Consider the following 24,554-nt stretch of genomic DNA (forward strand, 5'->3'; position numbering starts at 1 on the left):
GGTTATACAAGGAGGGGGCAGGGACAGTTGTCGCTTCTCCCTTCCTGTATTCAGTATGCAACTTTCAAAGACAAGGGATGAAATACAATTACTAAATTAAGGACATTAAAACCACTATTTATCTTATTATTTCTAGATTCATCTTCTTTCTTGCTTTCTCCTTCTCTCTCTCTCTTTCTTTAATTTTGGAAGGTATTTTTGGTAAAATACTTCAGATATTTTTGATACATATCTTTTATATAAGTAAATATGTGTTTACTATAACTTCTGTGTTCCAGTATGCAAATTCAATTATATAGCTGAAGATATGAATTAGAGTTCCTAAACATGAAGATAATACGTTTCAAAAACAATTTGAGGTGCTATAAAGTACCATCAAAGATAAGTTCACAAACCCACAGAAAATATTCATGATATTATTCTTACCTATCATCACCACAAAGTATGGAGTCCTAGATTAGAGGACTAATGCACTAATGCACAAGCCTTAGGCACTAATATTTGTATCCTGGGGAAAATTTAGCTTTTGTTTGTGATTTTGATTTAGATCAGAGTTTTTCTGTCTAATCATAACTCTCCCCAGGTTTTCATTTCATTCCCTAGAATTACCCTCACAGCTTCTCCTGTAAGAATAATTCTCTAAAGCAATCCATGAACTGTTCAAAGTACACTCTCAATTCTTAGGCTCTTAAAATAAAAACCAGTTTATTTGGGGTTACAGCAGTCAAACAGGGTAGCATAGTTACGTCCTCACTATATCTTTCTAAAGTAGGATATCTTTAACCAACCAAACAGCATGGGACTATGGGTTCTACGAAGCAGAAAGCAGCAGATGTGAAGGCATATGTTCTTTGCCAGACACATCCTGGATTTCTGGACTTATCAAGTCAGCAATTGCTCTCTCAGTGAAAGCAGAAAAAGCCTGACCCCTAACTCTTCTATGGTCTAGAGATGTTCACTGCAGCAGATCTATCAGCTGATTTGGCACTTTAAATGTGTACTTGTAACTATTAGAAATTGAAGAAGTTCAGCAATTGGTCAACTCCCAGCATGATATGACTACATGAATAGATTAGCAATGACAATTGGGAAGTTTCTTTCTTATTCTTTATGAGAAATTGTCTTTTGTAGACTGTTTCAGTTAGGAGTCTATCAAAGAAGCAGAACCACCTTGACTGATATGAAATAAAGGAGTTATTGGACCATAAACAGTTCATGAAAGGTGCTTGCCTCTACATATAGTGATAGACTTGAAATACCTGTAAGTTATAAGGTACAGTAATCAGGATAAAAAAGATGAGCATGAGGCAGCAGAAAGTAATAACAAACTGGTACCCAAGGGACAAACTGAAACTACCTTCGATCTCAATGACACGGGTGACCTGTAGAAAACCTGGAGACCTCACCATAGAGCTTAACAGGTATGTGGCCCAGAGTTGAGGAAACCTGGAGGAAGTAAAGGAAGCTGCATAGCTGGCAGCTGCCCCACCAGATAAAGTGAGTCAGTAGCTCAGTGACAATTTGCACAAGTTACAGTGGTGTCTGGTGTCCTACACTAACCTTCAGTATGTAATGGTTGATGCTTCACTTCTACCTTTGAAACTCATGGAAAATTTTCCTTTGGAGTTTGTTACAATGACATAAGGAATTTAATTTCTCATTTAGAGAGTTATGTTTTTAGCCATATAAGTATGGTTGCATCAAGCTAGACAGAAGCAACATTTTATTGATGTCTCTATTTGGAAGTTAAATCTAGATAAAGATGTTTGCATAGATGTCAATTTGACAAAGTTGGACTCTGGTTGTTTTATACTGAGTCAGCCTAGGTAAGCCAAAACTTTTCTTAGAATCCCCTTCTCTTTACAGTCTTAGGTTATTGTTGGCCAAAAGAAAAATTTACATGGGTTTCAAAGGTGGAAGTGAAGGATCAACCATAGACCTTGCATTTGGTTCTCATTATAATTTCAAAATTTGGCCTTGCAGCTAAAAGAGATAAGAGTTTGTTGTTGCTGTTGTTTTAAGAACAGTCATAGGAGATTCCTGCTCCTTTACCTCGATCTTGTGCTGGGAAGTGAAAGCCTTGAGCTGACCATTTTCTTTCCCCGAGTACTTCAGCACATTTAGAAGTAACCAACCAATTCCATCACTTATTCTTTCTTTCTTTTCTTTTCTTTTTCTTTTTCTTTTTCTTTTTTTTTTTTTTTTTTACTAAAATGGTCTTTGGCAGCAAATACTTGGTCACTCAGAGACTTTTCTTCTATAGGCACTTAATTAATGGTATCTATGGGTTACAATTTAAATAATTTTTGTCTTGATGGGCCATAAACTCTCAGTGTCCTCTTTATCAGTGGCAACAGGGTTACCAATACCTTTAAATCTAATCAGATCAAAAAGCAGTTTCAGATGACCCAGAATTAATTCACATAACCCATCCATACATTTTCTTTCCCCTGGAACAACTTTGCCTACCAATTTCTGTACCAGTTAAGATTTGATCAGGGGAGCACAGCCGCTAGAATGGTGTGCAGTAAGTGATTTATTATCGAAGTTAGACTTTACACAGTTGTGGGAATCGGTGAAGAATGCTATTTTCTGTGTGTCTGGTTGTGGGCCTGAAATCACTGAAGTTCTGTGGGACCGGAGCTCAGCAAACAAACCTGGACAGAAAGCATGAAGGAGAGCGAAGACAGAATAAAACCCACGAAGACTTACAAAGACTCATGTCTGTCTCTCCCCAGCTCCAACCACAACAACACAGGTGATCTGCAAAAAACTTGAAGCTTTTGCCACAGAACTGCAGTCAAGCCTGGACCATGACTCAAAGAAGCTGCAAGAAAGAATCCAGGTCTACCTTTTATTATGTTTATTCTCAGCTGGAAACTTAAATACTTTTTAAAGGGGCAATGCCATTTTATTATTATCTCTAATAAATTATTGCTAGAAAACCTTTAGCAGAGTTCATGTTGCAAACTGTCATTTCAGCTCAATGCCACAGACACCACCTTAATGCAAGAAGAAGCAGAGATGCAAATCCTCATGTGAACAATGATCAAGTTAATAAGGGGTATTTGCTCTAATTAACTCAGATCTCATCATTTCAGTTTTAACTTCATGGATACCACAGAAATAAAATGTTTTGAAACCCAGAAAAAAAAAAAAAAAGAAGAAGAAAGAATCCAGGTAGGAGCTGAATTTCGCCTTCCTTCCTTTTTTCCTTTCTATTCCCATTGTCTTTTCTCTTGAGAACTGCTCTTAGAGGATGGCATAGACAGCAGGGAGTTTAAGCCCTTAAGCCATCTTCTCTTCACAGAAGTTGTCTGTTTCAAATCTAAATTCAAATAGCCCATCTGCCTTTTCGAAACATTTTTTAAGAAAACAAGACCTTGAGTTGGTTTGGATGGTTGTGATTTTGAGATTCTAGTATTTACATACTGAAATGCTAAAGGAATATAAGCTAAAACGTGCTTGTAGAGAAATGTCACCTCTTCCTGCCAAGGTAACAAAAATAATAATAATAATTTTAATCTTTTTCATTAGTTACAGAGCACAGGTATTAGCTTGAAAAAAGAAGGGGCTTCTAAGATGTTTAAATAAACTAATAACATTCATTTTCATAGGATTTGAAGTAATTTGATGATCTGCAAGGGTCCTGAAAGTTAAGTTGTTAAAACTTCATTACAAGGGGTCTGGGCACAAGCTGAATGCTAGAATTATCATCGAGTGGAATTGCAGACATGATGTAAAATATAATAAATTACTATGATTAAAGTCATATTTGAAGTATTCATCTACTAAAAGGGAAAAATAAATCAAGAAATTAGCAATGCAGTTCAATTTAATAGGATCAATTAGTAAATTAACAACTGAGGTATTAATTTAACACTGGACTTATGAATATATAGCATTGTGTGAGAATTTACAGAAGGCCTGGAGATAGTTCTTGCCCTCATCTTGCTCCAATCCACATAGGAAGTAATAGCCTGGATATAGCAATAAAATATACTTTGTAATGTATTCCTTTCTTGAACATCCCACTTTGTTTGCTAGCTGGATGATTCCCTGGTCTGCCTTTGAATTGATGCAATTTTCACTGAAGAGAAGATATCTCTTTTATGCTAGGTCAGAACAAAGTCTTAGTTTTATTTGCTCTTTGCAATAAAGAAGTGAGGAATCAACTGTGTGAAACACCACAGACTTGAGATTGTATTTTTAAGAAAAGATTTTCCTTTTTTCTTAAAGAGATGGAAGGACCTCAAGATAAAAAGAAGTGGTTTCTGTATAAATAGTTGTGTCTCAGAGCAGCATAGTAAGACCTGGCCTCTTCGATCTCAGCACTAACAAAGTGACACCACTGGCCTTTGATGATTTGTGACAGTCATTGCATTTCAATTGTCTGCAACAAGCACTACCCTCCAGCATCCTCCTCTTGAACATGAAAAGCCATTTATCAGCTCTGCCTGATGAGGCCTGAGATGACTCACAGCTTCAGCCGGCTTGTAGACCTCTCTGTGCTTGGACCTGTTGCCAGCGCTTATACTGAGCAAATTTTCAGCACAGTTTAGTGTTAGGTACACTCTCTCATTCTTTGCACAATTTAGATAATAATTTTTAGTGTGCTTATGTTTATGTATATGTGAACCAAACCAATGTTGAATGCAAACTGCTAGCTCAACAATTTATGTATGGCACATGTATTTCCTAAGCATGGCACAATAAAGCAGCAGTGGGAAACAGAAAGAAAGAAAACCGCACTGTGTGAAAACATAAGGATGGTGTCAGAGATAAGAGGCCCAAAGGCTCACATAAGTGTTAAACACTGCTTTTCTGTGTGCTTGGAGGATAGCAGGTGGTATCCTTCAGATTTTTACTATTTGTGCTGCTTGGAGTTGATTTATGTTTACATGTTACTTCAGTGTGGTTATTTTTTTTTTTTTAAGCAGAGAAGTGAAAAAACTCCTAATAAACTCAAGGAAATCAATTTAGCAAGGTTTTTTAAGAGTATACACCATTTTTCCAACATTGTGATAGATTCTAAAGGAGAATATAAACACAGCATACGTGTCAGAAACCTCCTGGTCTTTAAAGAGCCTACAAACTTGGTAGATGATCAAGGTTAATAAACATCAAAGTGCAGATTTAAAAATAATCAAGGACCAAATAATGTGGTTCTAAGAAGATCTATGCTTTTCTCAGGAGAGGTTTCCATTAGGACAAGGGCCATGAAGCTTATCCAGACGTTGTAGCTGTGAGGAGGCCAGATTAAGGATGACTGAGATCTATGTGTTAAATTCCCTTTTGGAGTTGTCCTGCCACAGGTGTCAAGAGTGAGCCTGAGCAGAGGAAGAAGCAGGCAGGAGAGTGTCGCAGCGATAGGACAGAACACGGTATCAGGGTGTAGGTCTCTTCCATTGCCATGGCTTTCTGTTTTTATGGTGCCTCCCACTTTGGGCCCTGTGCTGGACCCACAACCTCTTAGGCCACCGGTCTGCTCCCTTCAGTCATGGGACCGATTCCTGGAAGTTGTCCTTCTATCAGTGCAATTCCTCAGGAGGCCTCCCCCAGACTGTAGGGAACTACTAATGACCCTTTTCATTCCCTCTTCTCTGTCCTCTCCCCAGTAACTCTAAATAGAGGATTTTCCCCCTAGCACTCAGGTGACAATAAATATTTACTGAATAATGTGTTTAAAGGAATCAGGAGTCTCAGCTATTCTGGTTAGTTTTTACTCCGTTTTCTTCCCTTGTGGGTCCACAGTGCCCTAGGCTTGAAATTTTTTTACTTTAGATTAGGGATCAGAATGCTGGTGAGAAAAGAGGATAAAGTGAGGAAGTAATGGACACCAAAGTTAGAGTCTTTGATGCCTGGAAGATTCCCTAGAGCTCTGGATCTCAGATTATGACAAAACCTCTTCTATCTACAAAACCCCATTTGACAGAACACAAGGCTAGATGAGACGCTCTTGGTGTCTCAGTTAGATGCTCTTTACCAGACTGGTGCGTTCACCTCCAGTTACTAAGAATGTCAGCTGCCAAGAATCCACAGCTGCAACTTCCCTTGAACTGTCCATAGTAGCCACCTGGCTCAGAAATGCCTGAGAAGCGTTGGCTTCCTCCCCAGAGGAGGTCTGCAACCAATAACAAACAGAGAGGGCAAACACTGCCCCTGTTGCCTCAAAGAGGAAAAAGTCTACACTGCCATTCATGCTCCAGGGTTCTCTGCAAGGTCAGGATGAGGCTAGACTTCAGGTGGACCTGTGCTTCTCAAATTTTAGTGTGTATCAGAATCACCTAGAGGACTTGTTAAAATACAGATTACTGGACCCCACACACAAAGTTTCTGATTCAGTAGATCTGGACCTGAGAATCTGCATTTTAACAGGTTCTCACCTGACACTGACGTTACTGATCTCGGGACCACATTTTGAAAACCACTGAGCTGGACCCACATCTTTCCCTACATCTTTCCCTTATTCTTATCTGCTTCACTTTCTTTCTTTGTTTTCTCCCGAGAGTACCCTCCCAAGGATCCATTAGCATAGGAGTTCCCATCTCAGGCGCTACTTCCAAAGAACCGGACCTAAAATAATAGTCCATCCTGAATTAGACCTACAGGACTTTAAAAAATGTCCTTTTGCATATGTATGTACGCATGCATGATGAAAAGCTGGATCACGACCTGGAAAAAAATGTGCCACCTAAATTTATTGAGGGCTACATGGGCTCTTTGTACACATGAAGTCACTTTAACAATAATAACCAAGGCTTCCCTGGCTTAATAGTTCGTCCTAGAATTGCTTCTGTGACTCTTTCTCAGTAGGCATCAGCACCAGTGCACTGAAGCATCCATAGTTGCTAAGGGACATGAAGCTTAAGGAACAGTATGGGAAGATGAGATAGGAGCGAAAGCCTCTCTCCCATTTGTGTTGACCCTGTTAGGAGAATCGCAAAGCACTGTTATGGATGATTCCATATTTCACAGAGCTTATTGAAACTGTTCTTGCAGAAATGAATGTCAGCCTCCCTCTTCCTCAAACCTGGAAATCAGTCAGTGCAGGAACATGGAAAAGTCATCACAGGCTTCTCAAAATCCTTCTTCCCTCTCACAACTGAACCTTCCTTCCTCGGTCATGCTTATTTGACTCTCTTCTTTTAATCTCAAGTTGAGTTTGCCCAGGAGTCCTTCATTGCTCATGTAAATGTATTTCTTAAGGACTAACTCTTATGATTTCTCTAAGTCCCCCTGAGACTCAGGTGGGGAAACACTAAATAAACTTTGTTTGTAACAGAAATTGGACTTCAAAACTTTATCTCTGTAAAGTATTGACTTACGCTGATGTGCCGTGTTAAAAAAAGTCTAGATATGAAATACTGAGAAGGCAAAATTTATTACGTTAAATATATATGTGCATATATATACACATACATATATGGTATGTATACCTCCCACAATACCAGAACTATTTTTCCATCATCCTCTTGCTTATCCATACCATATTTATTTAGAGACTGGAACATGAGTTTCCAAGCCCCAAAGCCAGCTCACTATTTCTTTTTCCTTTCTCCATGACTACCTCAAGTCTCTGTATACACTCCAAGAGTTCAGTGGCCGAGACAGCAAATCTCTTACTCCTCACATATCAGTGACTCTTACAGATTACTGCCCTACATTAAGGAGAGGCACAAGGCAGCAGAAACATGTCCTGGGTTCATATGGAGCATTGAGGAATCACTGAAATCTTACAAAGAAGGGTAAAAATCCCCATACATTGGTCTGTTTTATTAGTTTCTTATTGTTGTTTACTTCACTTTTTGCAACTTACTATAAACTCGCCTCAGGACAATCATTTGGGTACCAATACATGGCATCAGCTAAACTCCAAATTAATTCACATATATTTGGTTGCAGAACTTTCAAAGTTGCAAACCACTTTCCCTGGGGGAGAAAAGCAGTCTCTCATTCCACTCCAAGAAATTCACTGATGTCAACAAGGTATGCTTGCTACCAGACAAAAGGGGCCTCAGGATTGATGTAATGATATAATTCAGACTTGATTACATATAATTTTGTTTCCACCATCTTTAAGCCTTAGCCAGGATTGGAAGATGCAGGCATTCTGTGACATTTGAAGTCTCTAATCAGGTAACAAATAGACTACCCCACCTGAACAACCTGCTACATAAAGAAGAACAGTGACATTTAGCAGTTTTTATGTCTTCACCACCTTCAGGATTCCTTTCCTTACTGTTTAAAAGTAATTTGTGATCACACACTCCATTTATATGGTGAATATTATATACTATCACTAGTTGAATATGCCCGAACGCAGATTAAAAGCCTCCATAATTTAGGATTTGGGGGGAGTGACGTTAGAGTGTCATGAATTAGTTCATAAGACAAAAGTAAATATTTGATAAAATATTATATTGACAGATAAGTCTTTTTCATAGTTTCACAAAGTTTGTGAAAACCTCAGTGTCTCCCAACAATGTGCATAAACACAACGGTGTGACTTTTATTCCTCACAATCTCAGACTTCTTAGGTGTTATGTACAAATTCAAACCATGCTGCCTTACCTTGTTTTGTCCTTCAGAGGCTGGCTTGAAGGGACCATGACTTGTTTAATTGAATTAAATTCTAAATCCAATTTTTATATAATCTCCTGATAGATTATGATGTCCTACTCTATGGATTTTACTTGAGAAGAAACAAGAATGAATTATGAACAGTATGAGGGAGTAACTGAAAATAGTTGGTTTGGGATATACTTTGATGTTTCAGTTTACTGGTTCAATGAAAATATATTTGACGTTCATCATGACTGTTCATGAGCACAAGTGCAGGAAAACATGAATATTCCCTTTTACAGAATGAGATCAAGGAATAAGATCTCTGGGCTGGGCAGGTGGTGGTGAGACGTTATTATCCCATGGCACGCAACCAGTGTAGTCTGAATTTCACCAAGGGTGGCAAAAAATATTCTCTAAACTTGGAAACTAATTTTGCTTAATCTTGTTTTTTACATGTTGCTACCTAAGTACACGGGACAAAGACTCTTCATTACCTCTCTTCTCCAATAGATTTATCTACAAGTGGACTTAGGAAATCTCACAAGTACATGAAAGGCCTTTCAAACACTTACTTCTCTTAGAGTGTGCAAGTATATAATAAGCAGGATTCTCACTACAAACTTGAAAACACATGACTTTTTAGATAGGATTCTGTAAAGATTAGTGAACAATTGTTTGCATCAGGGAGTCTGATGAAGTGCATAAAAGAGGAAAGTTCTGTCTATTTATAATGCTTTCATAGAACCCAGAGCCATGGAGACTTAGCTGTGGGTCTTAGCACACAATACCAGGATTCCTATCTTTCTCCCCCTTCTATAGCCACCCATCTTATTGGAGGAAAGGAATGAAGGGAGTGAAGAGCATCTGAATTTCACTTTTTGTCTTTCTACTGGTTGGGCACATTGTTATTCTTTCAACAAATCCAACTATGATGATGCTTCTTTACATAATGAATGCAGTTCATGTAGAGAAACTTCAATAATATCATATTGAATATGATAGAGTATCAATACTATTTAATTGTATCTATCTTTTATTGTATTTAATTGTATCTATCTTTTAGACACATAGTTAACAAAATGGAACACGATAAGCGTGTTTGAAGAAAACATTTCCTTTATTTTAATTGTCTAAAACTCTGAACGGCTATTTAAAATGCTAGTTTTCAAGCCATATGTAATGCCAAAAATAACACTGTGAATCTGATGACTTTATAACGCAGCTCATAACTTTGTTATTTCAGGAGATGTTTGAATATTTTCAAGATAACAAATATGTCACCCTTCTGAAAAGACTATTATTTTATAAATAGAAGAATATATTTTGTTTAATTTTAAGGATAAGTTATAAATGATGAAAAGAAATATCATTAATGTATATTATTTTTTCCCTCTCATTTCACTAGTATTTATTTCCTTGGTAAATATAGTTTAGCTATATTTAAAATAGTTTAATAAAGATGATAAATCATATAATGATTTCAAGGATTTTGATTCTGATTTTTTTCAAAGAAAAAATGTAAAGTATTTTAATATATCTACAAACTGTTAAAATAATCTTATTTAACAGTCATGTATTAAATATTGGTCATATTCTAATCATGATACAGGGATAAAATGGTGAAAATTTACGGTCTCTGCTATCAAGGAGTTTGCAGAAAGGGCATAAGTGTTGCTTCATAATGCTTCAAACTAAAACATTTAAAGGAAGACATATTAGTCAGCCCAGGCTGTCAAAAAAAAATACCATAGACTGGGTGGCTTAACAGAAATTTACTTGCTCACAGTTCTGGAGGCTGGAAAGTCCAAGATCAAAGTTCTGGCTGATTTAGTTTCTGCTGAGGCCTCTCTTCCCAGCTTGCAGACTGCTGGCTGCCTTCTCAATATGTCCTCACTTAAGCAGAGATAGAGCAAGATTTTACCTTACGTTTCAATGTTTCGTTCTCTTCTTATAAGGGCACCAGTCCTATTGGATTAAGGCCCCACGTTTTTGACCTCATTTAACCTTTATCACTGCCCTTTTCCCAAAAACAATAACATTGGAGGTTACGGTTTTAACATATGAATTTCAGGGAGCTGCAATTCAGTTCATAGCAGAAGGCTTGACTGAATTACCTTGTTAAAATGAGGCTTCTTTATTTAGTTGTTAGTATTTGGGAAATGAGATTGCCTTAGATGGAAACTTTATCATGGAACCAAATCTAACTTCTGTGACGTAATAGTTTCCCCATATTCATTTGCATGAGCTCAATTACATAAATTGAAAAATTGTACAAGTTATTATATTGCACAATTGGGATATTGCAAAGAGAGTTTAAAATGTTTCTTTATAAATTCAAAATTTTTTAAGCTAGCTGCAAAGAAAGAATTTGTCAGTAAACCATGATTCAAACATTTAGGGGATTTTGAATTAGAAAGAACAATTAAATGTGTTAATTCAAATTCACTCCCTACCATTTTACAACAGAAGAAAGGGAAGCACAGATGGGTTAGATCATGATCTAATCACACAGTTAGTTTGTGGGAGCAATAGAACCAACCCTAGAACCAGAATTCATTTTCTCCTAGTCCAGTGTTTTGACCAGCACCTGTCATGAAGCTCTAGCTATATTATTGGTATTTTGTTATGAAATTGATATTTCCTGCTAATCAGCATTTCAAGTACTAACTAAAATATTTGTTCTCAATGTTATATAAACCTCAATTCACCTGCTGTTTCAGTGTTTTAGAAATCAAGTAAAATCATTATAATGTTGATTTCATTATTTCCTTTTTATTGAAGCATAGTTGATTGACAATATTGTGCTAGTTTCAGGTGTACAGCAAAGTGGTTCAGTTCTATATATATATATATTTTTTCAGATTAATTTCCATTACAGGTTATTATAAGATATTGAATATACTTCTTTGTGCTATACATTAATCCTTGTTGCTTATCTCTTTTATATATCGTAGTTTGTATCTATTAATCCCATATTTTTTTAAACATCATTATCAGGGGAATCTACCTTTCTCTTATAAAGGGAGCTATTAGACTCTCTCCTCTCATATGACAAGTGACATTGATATGGTTCATGTTTATAAACTTTGGGAAGTAACAAGATATGCTGCTTCATGCTGTTTTCATCTGTCATGGGAATAGAATGAAACTTATGCTATACGTAGTCTGTACAGTTGCTGGCACAACCCATTGGGAATTAACTTTCCCCAGTAAAGAATCCACAGTGAAAACTGAGACAGTCTTCTATCATTCAGTGCTTTCTTTCTTGAACAATCTTAGAACTAGAATTACAGTCAAATCAATTATTTGGTGTTTCTTTAGGGACAGAGGAAAGAGGAAAAGGTAATTATGTTTTGAACTCAAAAACATTTTAACTTGGTAGCATTGAATTTTTTATTTTTCCTGTCAAATATAAGTGAAAAAAATATGTGAAATTTCTGATATAAATCAAATATTATACAAGCCTGTGGAAATGCAGGCAAGGTATAAGCACCTCTAAGATATTTTTTTAATTTGCTTAAACTTACCAGATACCAGAACAAATGTCCATGGCCCTAAATCAGGGGTTAGTTGGAGCCAGTGGCTTGCACTGGCTTGAAGAGTTGATTTTTTCTTTTTTTTTTCTTTTTATATATGTAGCACATCTTCTTTATCCATTCCTCTGTCGATGGACATTTAGGTTGTTTCCATGTCCTGGCTATTGTAAATGGTGCTGCAATGAACATCAGGGTGCATGCACCCTTTCAAATTATGGTTTTCTCCAGATATGATTTTTCTATCTCCTCCTCTCAACTCCTCTCTTCCAGATTGCACTATCACTGATGTCACCTTGGTAGCCTGAGATTGGTTATAGTGGGAATATTTATACATTTGCAGTTGCTATAAATCAGGATTTTATTATTATTATTATATTTGGGGGGGGGGGCTGGTTTAACCAGCACACCACTATCCCCAATCCACAGTACCTGATGTAGTGCTGTGCATAGTCTGTCTCTATGTGACAGTGGGCTCAGAATTCTGTCACTTGACACAACATGGGTGTTAAAGGCATAAAAGAGGAAAGTTCCATCTTATTTATAAAGCTTTCATAGAAACCAGAGCCATGGAGACTTAGCTGTGGGACTTAGCAAACAATACCAGGGTTCCCATCTTTCTCCTCCTTCTATAGCCATCCATGTTATTGGACTAAAGGAATGAATGAAGGGACTGAAGAGCATTTGAATTTCACTTTCTTTTTTTCCTTTAAAAAGGAGCTTTTAAAGGAGTTTCACAAGTCTTATTTATGACTACTGTGTCCATATTAAGAATAATACCCAGTATTTTCAGGTAGTTTAGTCCTCCACAATAATTAACATAAACTTTTTTCTGTTTAATACCCAGAAGAGCCTTGTAGGACAGATATCACTGTTCCTATTTTATATATGATGTATAGAGAGACACATAAAATGTATACACAGCATCAGATTCAGGATTTCTATCTCCATGTTCAATGTTTATTTTCCACTATACCAAAATTGTTGATTCCATATGTTATATGGAATTAAACTATGTTATTCTGGGTATACAAAAAGACTGGTCAAAAATCTAATAGCCAGCACTATCCTTCCAGCTTAACAATATCATTGCAGAGTAAAACAAAACACATGAAATGAGCAGGTCTTCCCAAAAAGTCCTCCTGAGAGTAAAATTTATTCTTCCTAAAACTTCATATAAAGTATTGGCATTGTCAAGGTAGGCACAGCACAGCTTAAATGTTGGGTGTGTGTATTTGTGTGTGTATGTGTATGTGTGTATGTAGGGAATGACATGAGTAGGCATTATTTGGACATGTTAGAAATAGGACTTATAGTTAAATTTTCATTTCTAAATTGATGAAATATTTCATATTTTTATAGTTTAACCTGTTAACTCAAAGACCCTTTGTGTTCTGCCATAAAGCATATAAAGGATATATGCCTCTTATTCTTCTCTTTATACTCAACTCTTATATAATATTTTATAGACTAACCTATGTCACCGCAGATTTGCATTCCTTGGGCATCAACCAAAAAATGGCTAATATTCCTATTTATACTCTGTCTGCTTTTAATCAAAATCAAAGAAGAAAATTCTCATGTCTAAGCAAAAGAAAAAAAAAGATGAATCAAATTAGGTCATCCAAATGTAAGAAAATATAAAAATTTCTCACAGCAAAAAAATAATGACTATAGTCTCTTAATAGATAACAATTCTTGCTACTGTACAGTTATGCAAAACAATTTAAACGAGCTATTATGACCCTGAAAACTCTGAAAATATGAGACACAGTCTTTGAGAAAATAAGAACTTCTAGCATTCAGAAAATTTTTAGCATACCTGACATAGAATGACATTAAGTTATAAAAATGTACAACATTCCCAGAAACCTATTTGATGATTTACACCACAATTTAAAACTAGACCATTAATGACTTTGGAGATTCCTTGGCCCTACCTTCACATTTTACAGTTGTGAATACTGAGGCCATGAGTGGCTGAGAGTTGCAAAAGTTAGTTACTAAAGTCGGCTCCATTCTTTCTTAACCCAGGGCCCCTTCTTCATCATCAAATGTGACAAGACTGTCATAATCATGATGTATCTGACATAAGAAATACAGATATATTGATTACTCAGTTGTCACTTAAATCAGATAACTTCTCTAGCTAAGAAAAGATGGGTCAAGTGAGTATACAATTTTTGGAACTACAGTGAAATTCTAGAGACATAGAGGCTTGCCAATCAGAAAATGTGAATTCTGTCTTGGTCTTCCCATTTATAGCTAGGCTCTGTGTCTATTTTCTCCTGGGTAAAAATGTCATTTAAAAAATTGAGAATTGTGAAAATACAAAACAAAGGTGGATATTACTATTTTGGAAAATTGTTAAGTGCTTTCTAGAAAATGGATCATTGCTGGTTTGATTATTTTAAAATATCAGATATTGGTGAAATATTAACACCTACAAAGATGCTTGCTAGAGATGGCATTTTTGTAGGTGTTAGGTGTGGGCTTATCTGGTGGCCGCCAGCTTCAAGGCAGAGTATCTCAGGATGCTCATGAAAAGTTAAGTTACTGTACAAGGTTTTCAAGACATTTCAAATGATAGGCGTTCAGAGGGCTTTCTTCTGAGTTTGAGAAACTTTTCACTAGGAATAGAAAGTCCTGTATTTACTCTCCTTTTAGACAAGCAATGAATTATGATCAGGAAATTAAATATCAGTCCAAATGAGCTGGTAAGGGGAAGAATACTGATAATCACTTTTGGACATTTTGTCCCTAAAAATAGATATCTAAATACCACATTTGTCCAAATCCTGCATTTAATTACCATTTATAAGATAAATGCTGCTGCTGTTGGTGCTGTTTTAATCAATTCTTGGAAAGGAAATTGTAAAATAAGATGGATAATCTAGGTCCCTAGCTTGAGCTTCTCAGGTGATGGTCCCCAGTCTCCTAGGGAACTGAATAGCTCAAATTGGGACTTGGATTTCTTGATCATAATGAGCACACATGAAAAAAGGAGAACAGGAGACCTTCAAGATGGTGGAAGAGTAAGACGTGGAGATCAACTTCCTCCACACAAATACATCAGAAATACATCTACACGTGGAACAACTCCCACAGAACACCTACTGAATGCTGGCAGAAGACGTCAGACTTCCCAAAAGGCAAGAAACTCCCCACGTACCTGGGTAGGGCAAAAGAAAAAAGAAAAAACAGAGACAAAAGAATACAGACAGGACCTGCACTTTGCGGGGGGAGCTGTGAAGGAGGAAAAGTTTCCACATACTAGGAAGCCCCTTCCCTGGCGGAGACAGGGGTGGCGGAGGGGAAGCTTTGGAGTCACAGAGGAGAGCACAGCAACAGGGGTGCAGAGAGCAAAGTGGAGAGATTCCCTCACAGAGGATTGGTGCTGACCAGCACTCACAAGCCCAAGAGGCTTGTCTGCTCACACGCTGGGACAGGTGGGGGCTGGGAGCTGAGGCTTGGACTTTGGAGATCAGATGCCAGGGAGAGGAGAGAGTTGGCCAGTGAACACAGCCTGAAGGGGGCTAGTGCGCCACAGCTAGCTGGAAGGGAGTCTGCGAAAAAGTCTGGAGCTGCCGAAGAGGCAAGAGACCACTGTTTCGGGGTGCGGAAGGAGAGGGGATTCAGAGCACTGCCTAAATGAGCTCCAGAGACAGGCGCAAGCTGCGGCTATCAGTGCAGACCCCAGAGACGGGCATGAAACCCTAAGGCTGCTGCTGTAGCCACCAAAAAGCCTGTGTGCAAGCACAGGTCACAATCTACACCTCCCCTCCAGGGAGCTTGTGCAGCCCACCACCTCCAGGGTCCTGAGATCCAGGGACAACTTCCCCAGGAGAACACATGGTGCGCCTCAGACTGGTGCAATGTCACATCAACCTCTGCCACCACAGGCTTGTCCCACATTCCATACCCCTCCCTCCCCTTGTCCTGAGGGAGCCAGAGCCCCCTAATCAGCGGCTGCTCTAACCCCGTCCTGTCTGAGCGGGAACAGACGCCCTCAGGTGACCTACATTTAGAGGCAGCGTCAGATCCAAAGCTGAACCCCAGGAGCTGTGCAAACAAAGAAGAGAAAGGGAAATCTCTCCCAGCAGCCTCAGGAGCAGTGGATTAAATCTCCACAATCAACTTGATGTACCTGCATCTGTGGAATACCTGAATAGACAATGAATCATCCCAAAGTTGAGGCAGTGGACTTTGGGAGCAATTGTAGACTTGGGGTATGCTTCCTGCATCTAATATGTTTCTGGTTTTATGTTTATCTTAGTTTAGTATTCAGAGTTTATTACCTTTGGTAGATTTGTTTATTGATTTAGTTGCTCCCTTCCTTTTTTTTATATATAGATATATATATTTTTTCCATTTTCTCTTTTTGTGAGTTTCTATGTGTATGCTTCTTTGTGTGATTTAGTCTGTATAGCTTTGCTTTTACCATTTGACCTAGGCTTCTGTCTGTCTGTTTTTTTCTTTGTTCTTGTTGTTAGTATAGTTTTTAGTGCTTGTTATCATTGATGGATTTGTTTTTTGGTTTCGTTGCTCTCTTCTTTCTTTTTCTTCTTTTTTTATTACTTTTTAATTTTTTTATTTTTAATATTTATTTTATTTTAATAACATTATTTTTATTTTTTTTCTTTCTTTCTTTTTTTCTCCCTTTTCTTCTAAGCTCTGTGGCTAACATGTTCTTGGTGCTCTGGCTGCATGTCACGCCTGTGCCTCTGCAGTGGGAGAGCCAAGTTCAGGACATTGGTCCACCAGAGACCTCCCTGCTCCATGTAATATCAAATGGCGAAAGCTCTCCCAGAGATCTCCACCTCAAGGATAAGACCCAGCTCCTGTCAATGACCAGCAAGCTACAGTGCTGGACACCCTATGCCAAACAACTAGCAAGACAGGAACACAACCCCACCCATTAGCAGAGAGGCTGCCTAAAATCATAATAAGGTCACAGACACCCCAAAACACACCAAACAGACACGATCCTGCCCACCAGAAAGACAAGATCCAGCCTCATCCACCAGAACACAGGCACCAGTCCCCTACACCAGGAAGCCTACACAACCCACTGAACCAACCTTAGCCACTGGATGCAGACACCAAAAACAATGGGAACTACAAACCTGCAACTTGCAAAAAGGAGATGCCAAACACAGTAAGTTAAGCAAAATGAGAACACAGAGAAACACACAGCAGATGAAGGAGCAACAACCCACCAGACCAAACAAATGAAAAGGAAATACGCAGTCTACCTAAAAAAGAATTCAGAGTAATGATAGTACAGATGATCCAAAATCTTGGAAATAGAATGGAGAAAATACAAGAAACGTTTAACAAGGACCTAGAAGAACTAAAGAGCAAACAAATAATGATGAACAACTCAATAAATGATATTAAAAATTCTCTAGAAGGAATCAATAGCAGAATAACTGAGGCAGAAAATGGATAAGTGACCTGGAAGATAAAATAGTGGAAATAACTACTGCAGAGCAGAATAAAGAAAAAAGAATGAAAAGAATTGAGGACAGTCTCAGAGACCTCTGGGGTAACATTAAAGGCACTAGCATTCGAATTATAGGGGTCCCAGAAGAAGAAGAGAAAAAAGAAAGGGACTGAGAAAATATTTGAAGAAATTATAGTTGAAAACTTCCCTAATATGGGAAAGGAAATAGTTAATCAAGTCCAGGAAGTGCAGAGAGTCCCATACAGGATAAATCCAAGGAGAAACATGCCAAGACACATATTAATCAAACTATCAAAAATTAAATACAAAGAAAAAATATTAAAAGCAGCAAGGGAAAAACAACAAATAACATACAAGGGAATCCCCATAAGGTTAACAGCTGGTCTTTCAGCAGAAACTCTGCAAGCCAGAAGAGAGTGGCAGGACATATTTAAAGTGATGAAAGGGAAAAACCTACAACCAAGAATACTCTATCCAGCTAGGATCTCATTCAGATTCGACGGAGAACTTCAAACCTTTTCAAACCAGCAAAAGCTAAGAGAATTCAGCACCACAAAACCAGCATTACAACAAATGCTAAAGGAACTTCCTTAGACAGGAAACACAAAAGTAGGAAAAGACCTACCAAAAAAAAAAACCCCAAACAATTAAGAAAATGGTAATAGGAACATACATATTCATAACTACGTTAAATGTAAATGGATTAAATGCTCCCACCAAAAGGCATAGGCTGGCTGAATGGATACAAAAACAAAACTTGTATATATGCTGTCTACAAGAGACCCACTTCAGACCTAGGGACACAAACAGACTGAAAGTGACGGGATGGAAAAAGATATTCCATGCAAATGGAAATCAAAAGAAAGCTGGAGTAGCAATTCTCATATCACACAAAATAGACTTTAAAATAAAGACTATTGCAAGAGACAAAGAAGGACACTACATAATGATCAAGGGATCAATCCAAGAAGAAGATATAACAATTGTAAATATTTATGCACCCAACATAGGAGCACCTCAATACATAAGGCAAAAGCTAACAGCCATAAAACGGGAAATCGACAGTAACACAATCATAGTAGGAGACTTTAACACCCCAGTTTCACCAATGGACAGATCATCCAAAATGAAAATAAATAAGGAAACACAAGCTTTAAATGATACATTAAACAAGATGGACTTAATTGATATTTATAAGACATTCCATCCAAAAACAACAGAATACACTTTCTTCTCAAGTGCTCATGGAACATTCTCCAGTATAGATCATATCTTGGGCCACAAATCAATCCTTGATTAATTTAAGAAAATTGAAATGGTATCAAGTATGTTTTCTGAACACAATGCTATGAGGCTAGATAACAATTACAGGAAAAAAATCTGTAAAATATACAAACACATGGAGGCTAAACAATACACTACTAAATAACCAAGAGATCACTGAAGAAATCAAAGAGGAAATCAAATAATACCTAGAAGCAAATGACAATGAAAACACAATGACCCAAAACCTATTGGATGCAGCAAAAGCAGTTCTAAGAGGGAAGTTTATAGCTATGCAAGCCTACCTCAAGAAACAAGAAAAATCTCAAATAAACAGTTGAACGTTACACCTAAAGGAACTAGAGAAAGAAGAACAAACAAAACTCAAAGTTAGCAGAAGGAAGGAAATCATAATGATCAGAGCAGGAATAAATAAAAAAAGAAATGAAGGAAATGATAGAAAAGATCAATGAAACTAAAAGCTGGTTCTATGAGAAGATAAACAAAATTGAGAAACCAGTAGCCAGACTCATCATGAAAAAAAGGGAGAAGACTCAAATAAGTAGAATTAGAAATGAAAAGGGAGAAGTAACAACTGACACTGCAGAAATACAAAGGATCATGAGAGATTACTACAAGGAACTATATGCCAATAAAATGGACAACCTGGAAGAAACGGACAAATTCTTAGAAAAGCACAACCTTCCGAGATTGAACCAGGAAGAAATAGAAAATATAAACAGACATATCACAAGCACTGAAATTGAAACTGTGTTTAAAAATCTTCCAACAAACAAAAATCCAGGACCAGAAGCCTTTGCAGGCGAATTCTATCAAACATTTAGAGAAGAGCTAACACCTATCCTTCTCAAACTATTCCAAAATATAGCAGACGGAGAAACACTTCCAAACTCATTCTACGAGGCCACCATCACCCTGATACCAAAACCAGACAAAGATGTCACAAAAAAGAAAACTACAGGCCAATATCACTGATGAATATAGATGCAAAAATCCTCAACCAAATACTAGCAAACAGAATCCAACAGCACATTATAAGGATCATACACCATCATCAAGTGGGGTTTATCCCAGGGATGCAAGGATTCTTCAATATATGCAAATCAATCCATGTGGTACACCACATTAACAAATTGAAGGAGAAAAATCATATGATCATCTCAATAGATGCAGAGAAAGTTTTCAACAAAATTCAACACCCATTTATGATAAAAATGCTCCAGAAAATAGGCACGCAGGGAACTTACCTCAACATAATAAAGGCCATATATGACAAACCCACAGCCAACATTGTTCTCAATGGTAAAAAACTGAAACCATTTCCACTAAGATCAGGAACCAGACAAGGTTGCCCACTCTCACCACTATTATTCAACATAGTTTTGGAAGTCTTAGCCACAGCAATCAGAGAAGAAAAAGAGATAAAAGAAATCCAAATTGGAAAAGAAGAAGTAGAGCTGTCACTCTTTGCAGATGACATCATACTATGCATAGAGAATCCTAAAGATGTTACCAGAAAACTAGTAGAGCTAATCACTGAATTTTGTGAAGTAGCAGGATACAAAATTAATGCACAGAAATCTCTTGCATTTCTATACACTAATGATGAAAAATCTGAAAGAGAAATTAAGGAAACACTCGCATTTACCATTGCAACAAAAAGAATAAAATACCTAGGAATAAACCTACTTAAGGAGGCAGAAGACCTGTATGCAGAAAACTATAAGACACTGATGAAAGAAATTAAACATGATACAAACAGATGGAGAGATATGCCATGTTCTTGGATTGGAAGAATCAACATTGTGAAAATGACTATACTACCCAAAGCAATCTACAGATTCAGTGCAATCCCTGTGAAACTGCCAATATCATTTTTCACAGAACTAGAACAAAAAATTTCACAATTTGTATGGAAACACAAAAGACCCCGAATAGCCAACGTAATCTTGAGAAAGAAAAACGGAGCTGGATGAATCAGGCTCCCAGACTTCAGACTATACTACAAAGCTACAGTAATCAAGACAGTATGGTACTGGCACAAAAACAGAAATATAGATCAATGGAGCAGGAGAGAAAGCCCAGAGTTAAACCCATGCAAATATGGTCACCTTATTTTTGATAAAGGAGGCAAGAATATACAATGGGGAAAAGACAGCCTCTTCAATAAGTGGTGCTGGGAAAACTGGACAGCTACATGTAAAAGAATGAAATTAGAATATTTCCTAACACTGTACAAAAAAATAAACTCAAAATGGATTAAAGACCTAAATGTAAGGCCAGACACTGTAAAAGTCTCAGAGGAAAACATAGGCAGAACACTCTATGACATAAATCACAGCAAGATCCTTTTTGACCCACCTCCTAGAGAAATGGAAATAAAAACAAAAATAAACAAATGGGACATAATGAAACTTAAAAGCTTTTGCGCAGTAAAGGAAAACATAAACAAGATGAAAAGACAACCCTCAGAATGGGAGAAAATATTTGCAAATGAAGCAACTGACAAAGGATTAATCTCCAAAATTCACAAGCAGCTCAATATCAATAAAACGAACAGCCCAGTCCAAAAATGGGCAGAAAACCTAAATAGACATTTCTCCAAAGAAGATATACAGATTGCCAACAAACACATGAAAGAATGCTCAGCATCATTAATCATTAGAGAAATGCAAATCAAAACTACAATGAGGTATCACCTCACACCAGTCAGAATGGCCATCATCAAAAAATCTACAAACAATAAATGCTGGAGAGGGTGTGGAGAGATTCGAACCCTCTTGCACTGTTGGTGGGAATGTAAGTTGATGCAGCAACTATGGAGAACAGTATGGAAGTTCCTTAAAACTAAAAATAGAACTACCATATGACCCAGCAATCCCACTACTGGGCATATACCCTGATAAAACCGTAATTCAAAGAGAGTCATGTACCACAATGTTCATTGCAGCTCTATTTACAAAAGCCAGGACATGGAAGCAATCTAAGTGTCCATCGACAGATGAATGGATAAAGAATATGTGGCACATATATAGAATGGAATATCACTCAGCCATAAAAAGAAATGAAATTGAGTTATATGTAGTGAGGTGGATGGACATATAGTCTGTCATACAGAGAGAAGTAAGTCAGAGAGGGATAAAAAAATACCATATGGTAACACATATACATGGAATCTAAAAAAAAAAAAAAAGTTTCTGAAGAACCTAGGGGCAGGACAGGAATAAAGACACAGATATAGAGAATGGACTTGTGAACATGGGGCGGGGGAAGGGTGAGCTGGGATGAAGTGAGAGAGTGGCCTGGACATATATACACTACCAAATGTAAAGAGATAGCTAGTGGGAAGCAGCCACATAGCACAGGGAGATCAGCTCGGTGCTTTGTGTCCACCTAGAAGGGTGGGATAGGGAGGATGGGAGGGAGACGCAAGAGGGAGGAGATGTGGGGATATATGTTTATGTACAGATGATTCACTTTGTTATACAGCAGAAAGTAACACACCATTGTAAAGCAATTCTACTCCAAGAAAGATGTTAAAAAAAAAAAAAAGCCATCAGTCACCTTAGCAAAAATTTGAGATGTCCTCCAGTAAAGAAACCTTTTCTATTTTGATTAACACTACCTTCTTAAAACTTTTCTACCATGGAATGCTTACACTCTTTTTTTTTTTAACATGTGACTCATTCATATTTCAGAAAATTAGTGAGTCATATTCGTTATGATTGACAATATACGTTAAAAAACGTGGCATATAATTTATAAAAACAATTCTGATGTGGTCTGAATAGCAGCATATTCTCTGTGGCTATTACTTCATGTAAACCTGAATCCATGTTCCTTTTGAAGCAATTTAAGATTATGGTAAATGTGTTGTAAGCATATCGCATCATCAGTCAGAATAAACACAGATGTCACTTCCAGTGAAACGGTTGCCAAAGCATTTTCTCCCTGTGTCGTTGATGTTCTTAGCATACAGGCTGGACCTAGAATTCCTGTTGGATTTCAACAGGAATGAAGAGATCAAATCTTTCCCATTCTTGGTTTTATTCTTGATTTTACTGTCAATGTCTTTGTGCCATCCAAATCCTTTATATGTTTTATTTCCTCTACATCCTATATATGTTTTGATCCCAGGAAATTATGAAAATTTCATTTAAAAAAAGGCAAAGACAAAAACTTAAGTCAGCTTACTAGAGCCCTCTCACCATTTTGATATTCGGTTGTTAACAAAAACACCTTGAGTATAATTATACCACTAGTTTTGAATCCAAACAAAAGTTCACTATCTTATCCCAAAGGAGGTAATCGGGATTGCTTTATTCAAAGTAAAATACATCTTTATATTTTTTCTGCAGGTATATCAACCTCTCTCCTATTTACAAACTGTGTGTTTACTCTTCCTTAGAAAATAAATGTAGATTCTTACTGCACCCTATACTTTTCTAAATTTTTTGTAAATCATTAGATAAAAATTATCTGCTATTTTTTCTATGATTGGACCTCTCTTATCCAACTTGTATTTTCCAGGATTCACCCTTGCTGCCTTTTGGCAAAGCAAAACATTTGCTAAGTTTCCTTTTTAATCACTCTTAGGTCCTCCATGATTTCTCAGAGTTTTCCAAGGGTAGCCCTGAAGTCACATTTACAAGTGCTTTGATAATGTAATTCAATGAACTTACACATTTAAATCCCTTCACGACTGTAGCTGGTATTCTTCATGTTGCTATACAGCTTCTTTCCTTTAGAGGGAAGCTAAAGAGAAGTGGGAAGGCAATTAGAAGTGGGTTGTTATTAAATGACTGCAAGAAGAGAACAAATAGATGGACACTTTAAAAGAAAGAAGAAACTGATTAATTTAATTGTTCAGATTTTGACTGGGTCAATTTTAAGCAAAATAGGCATATTTCATACAAACTTTACTAAGGTTTGGAAAAACTCTGCCTACAAAATATCATCCTACTTCACCCAAGATGCAAGAGTACTAGCAATACATTTAAAGATATTATTTTTAGTCCCTGCCATTTTTTTGATCTAACACATGCACAATAAATGCAAGAGTAAGGAGTTATAAGTACCAAAGTTGAAGGGAAGTTTTCCCAGTTTGAATAGTATTGGAAACCATTAGAAGACTTATCAATTCTTAAATTGCTATGTATAAATCTTTTTGTGCCCAAATCATGGCTCGTGAGGCTCTTTCAATCATGTGTGGCTCTGATCCTTTCTATCAGGATAAGCAAATGATGTGATTGGATACAATGGAGGGAGCTGTGATTACGAGAAAGTATTTATATTAATACAAATAAATATGTCAACACTTTATATGTTAGGATGCTGAAAACAAATCTAAAACATTTATTTGGTAACTTAGGGAGTTATTTAAATTATTCACCAAGCACCAAACAAGAGTCAAAAATTTTTCTGAGAACTGGAGAAACAAATATAAAAGTATTATTATTCCTGCTTCAGACAGTTAAAGAGCCAGTCTTATCTGGGAGTAAGATGTCTAAACAGGTAAATTATAATAGTAAATGATAAGAATAACAATAGATGCCTGCTTAAGATGAAATGTAACATTGATGAACATGACCAATCGTATCAGGAAAGGCAGGAATACTGTGAGAAAGAATATGCTGTATTTGCATTCTAACAGGGGAGCATGTCATTTTCAAAAAAATAAAGCAAGAACTGACTTTTTTACT

Source organism: Balaenoptera musculus, chromosome 6 (assembly GCF_009873245.2).
Source record: "Balaenoptera musculus isolate JJ_BM4_2016_0621 chromosome 6, mBalMus1.pri.v3, whole genome shotgun sequence".
Taxonomy (NCBI): domain Eukaryota; kingdom Metazoa; phylum Chordata; class Mammalia; order Artiodactyla; family Balaenopteridae; genus Balaenoptera; species Balaenoptera musculus.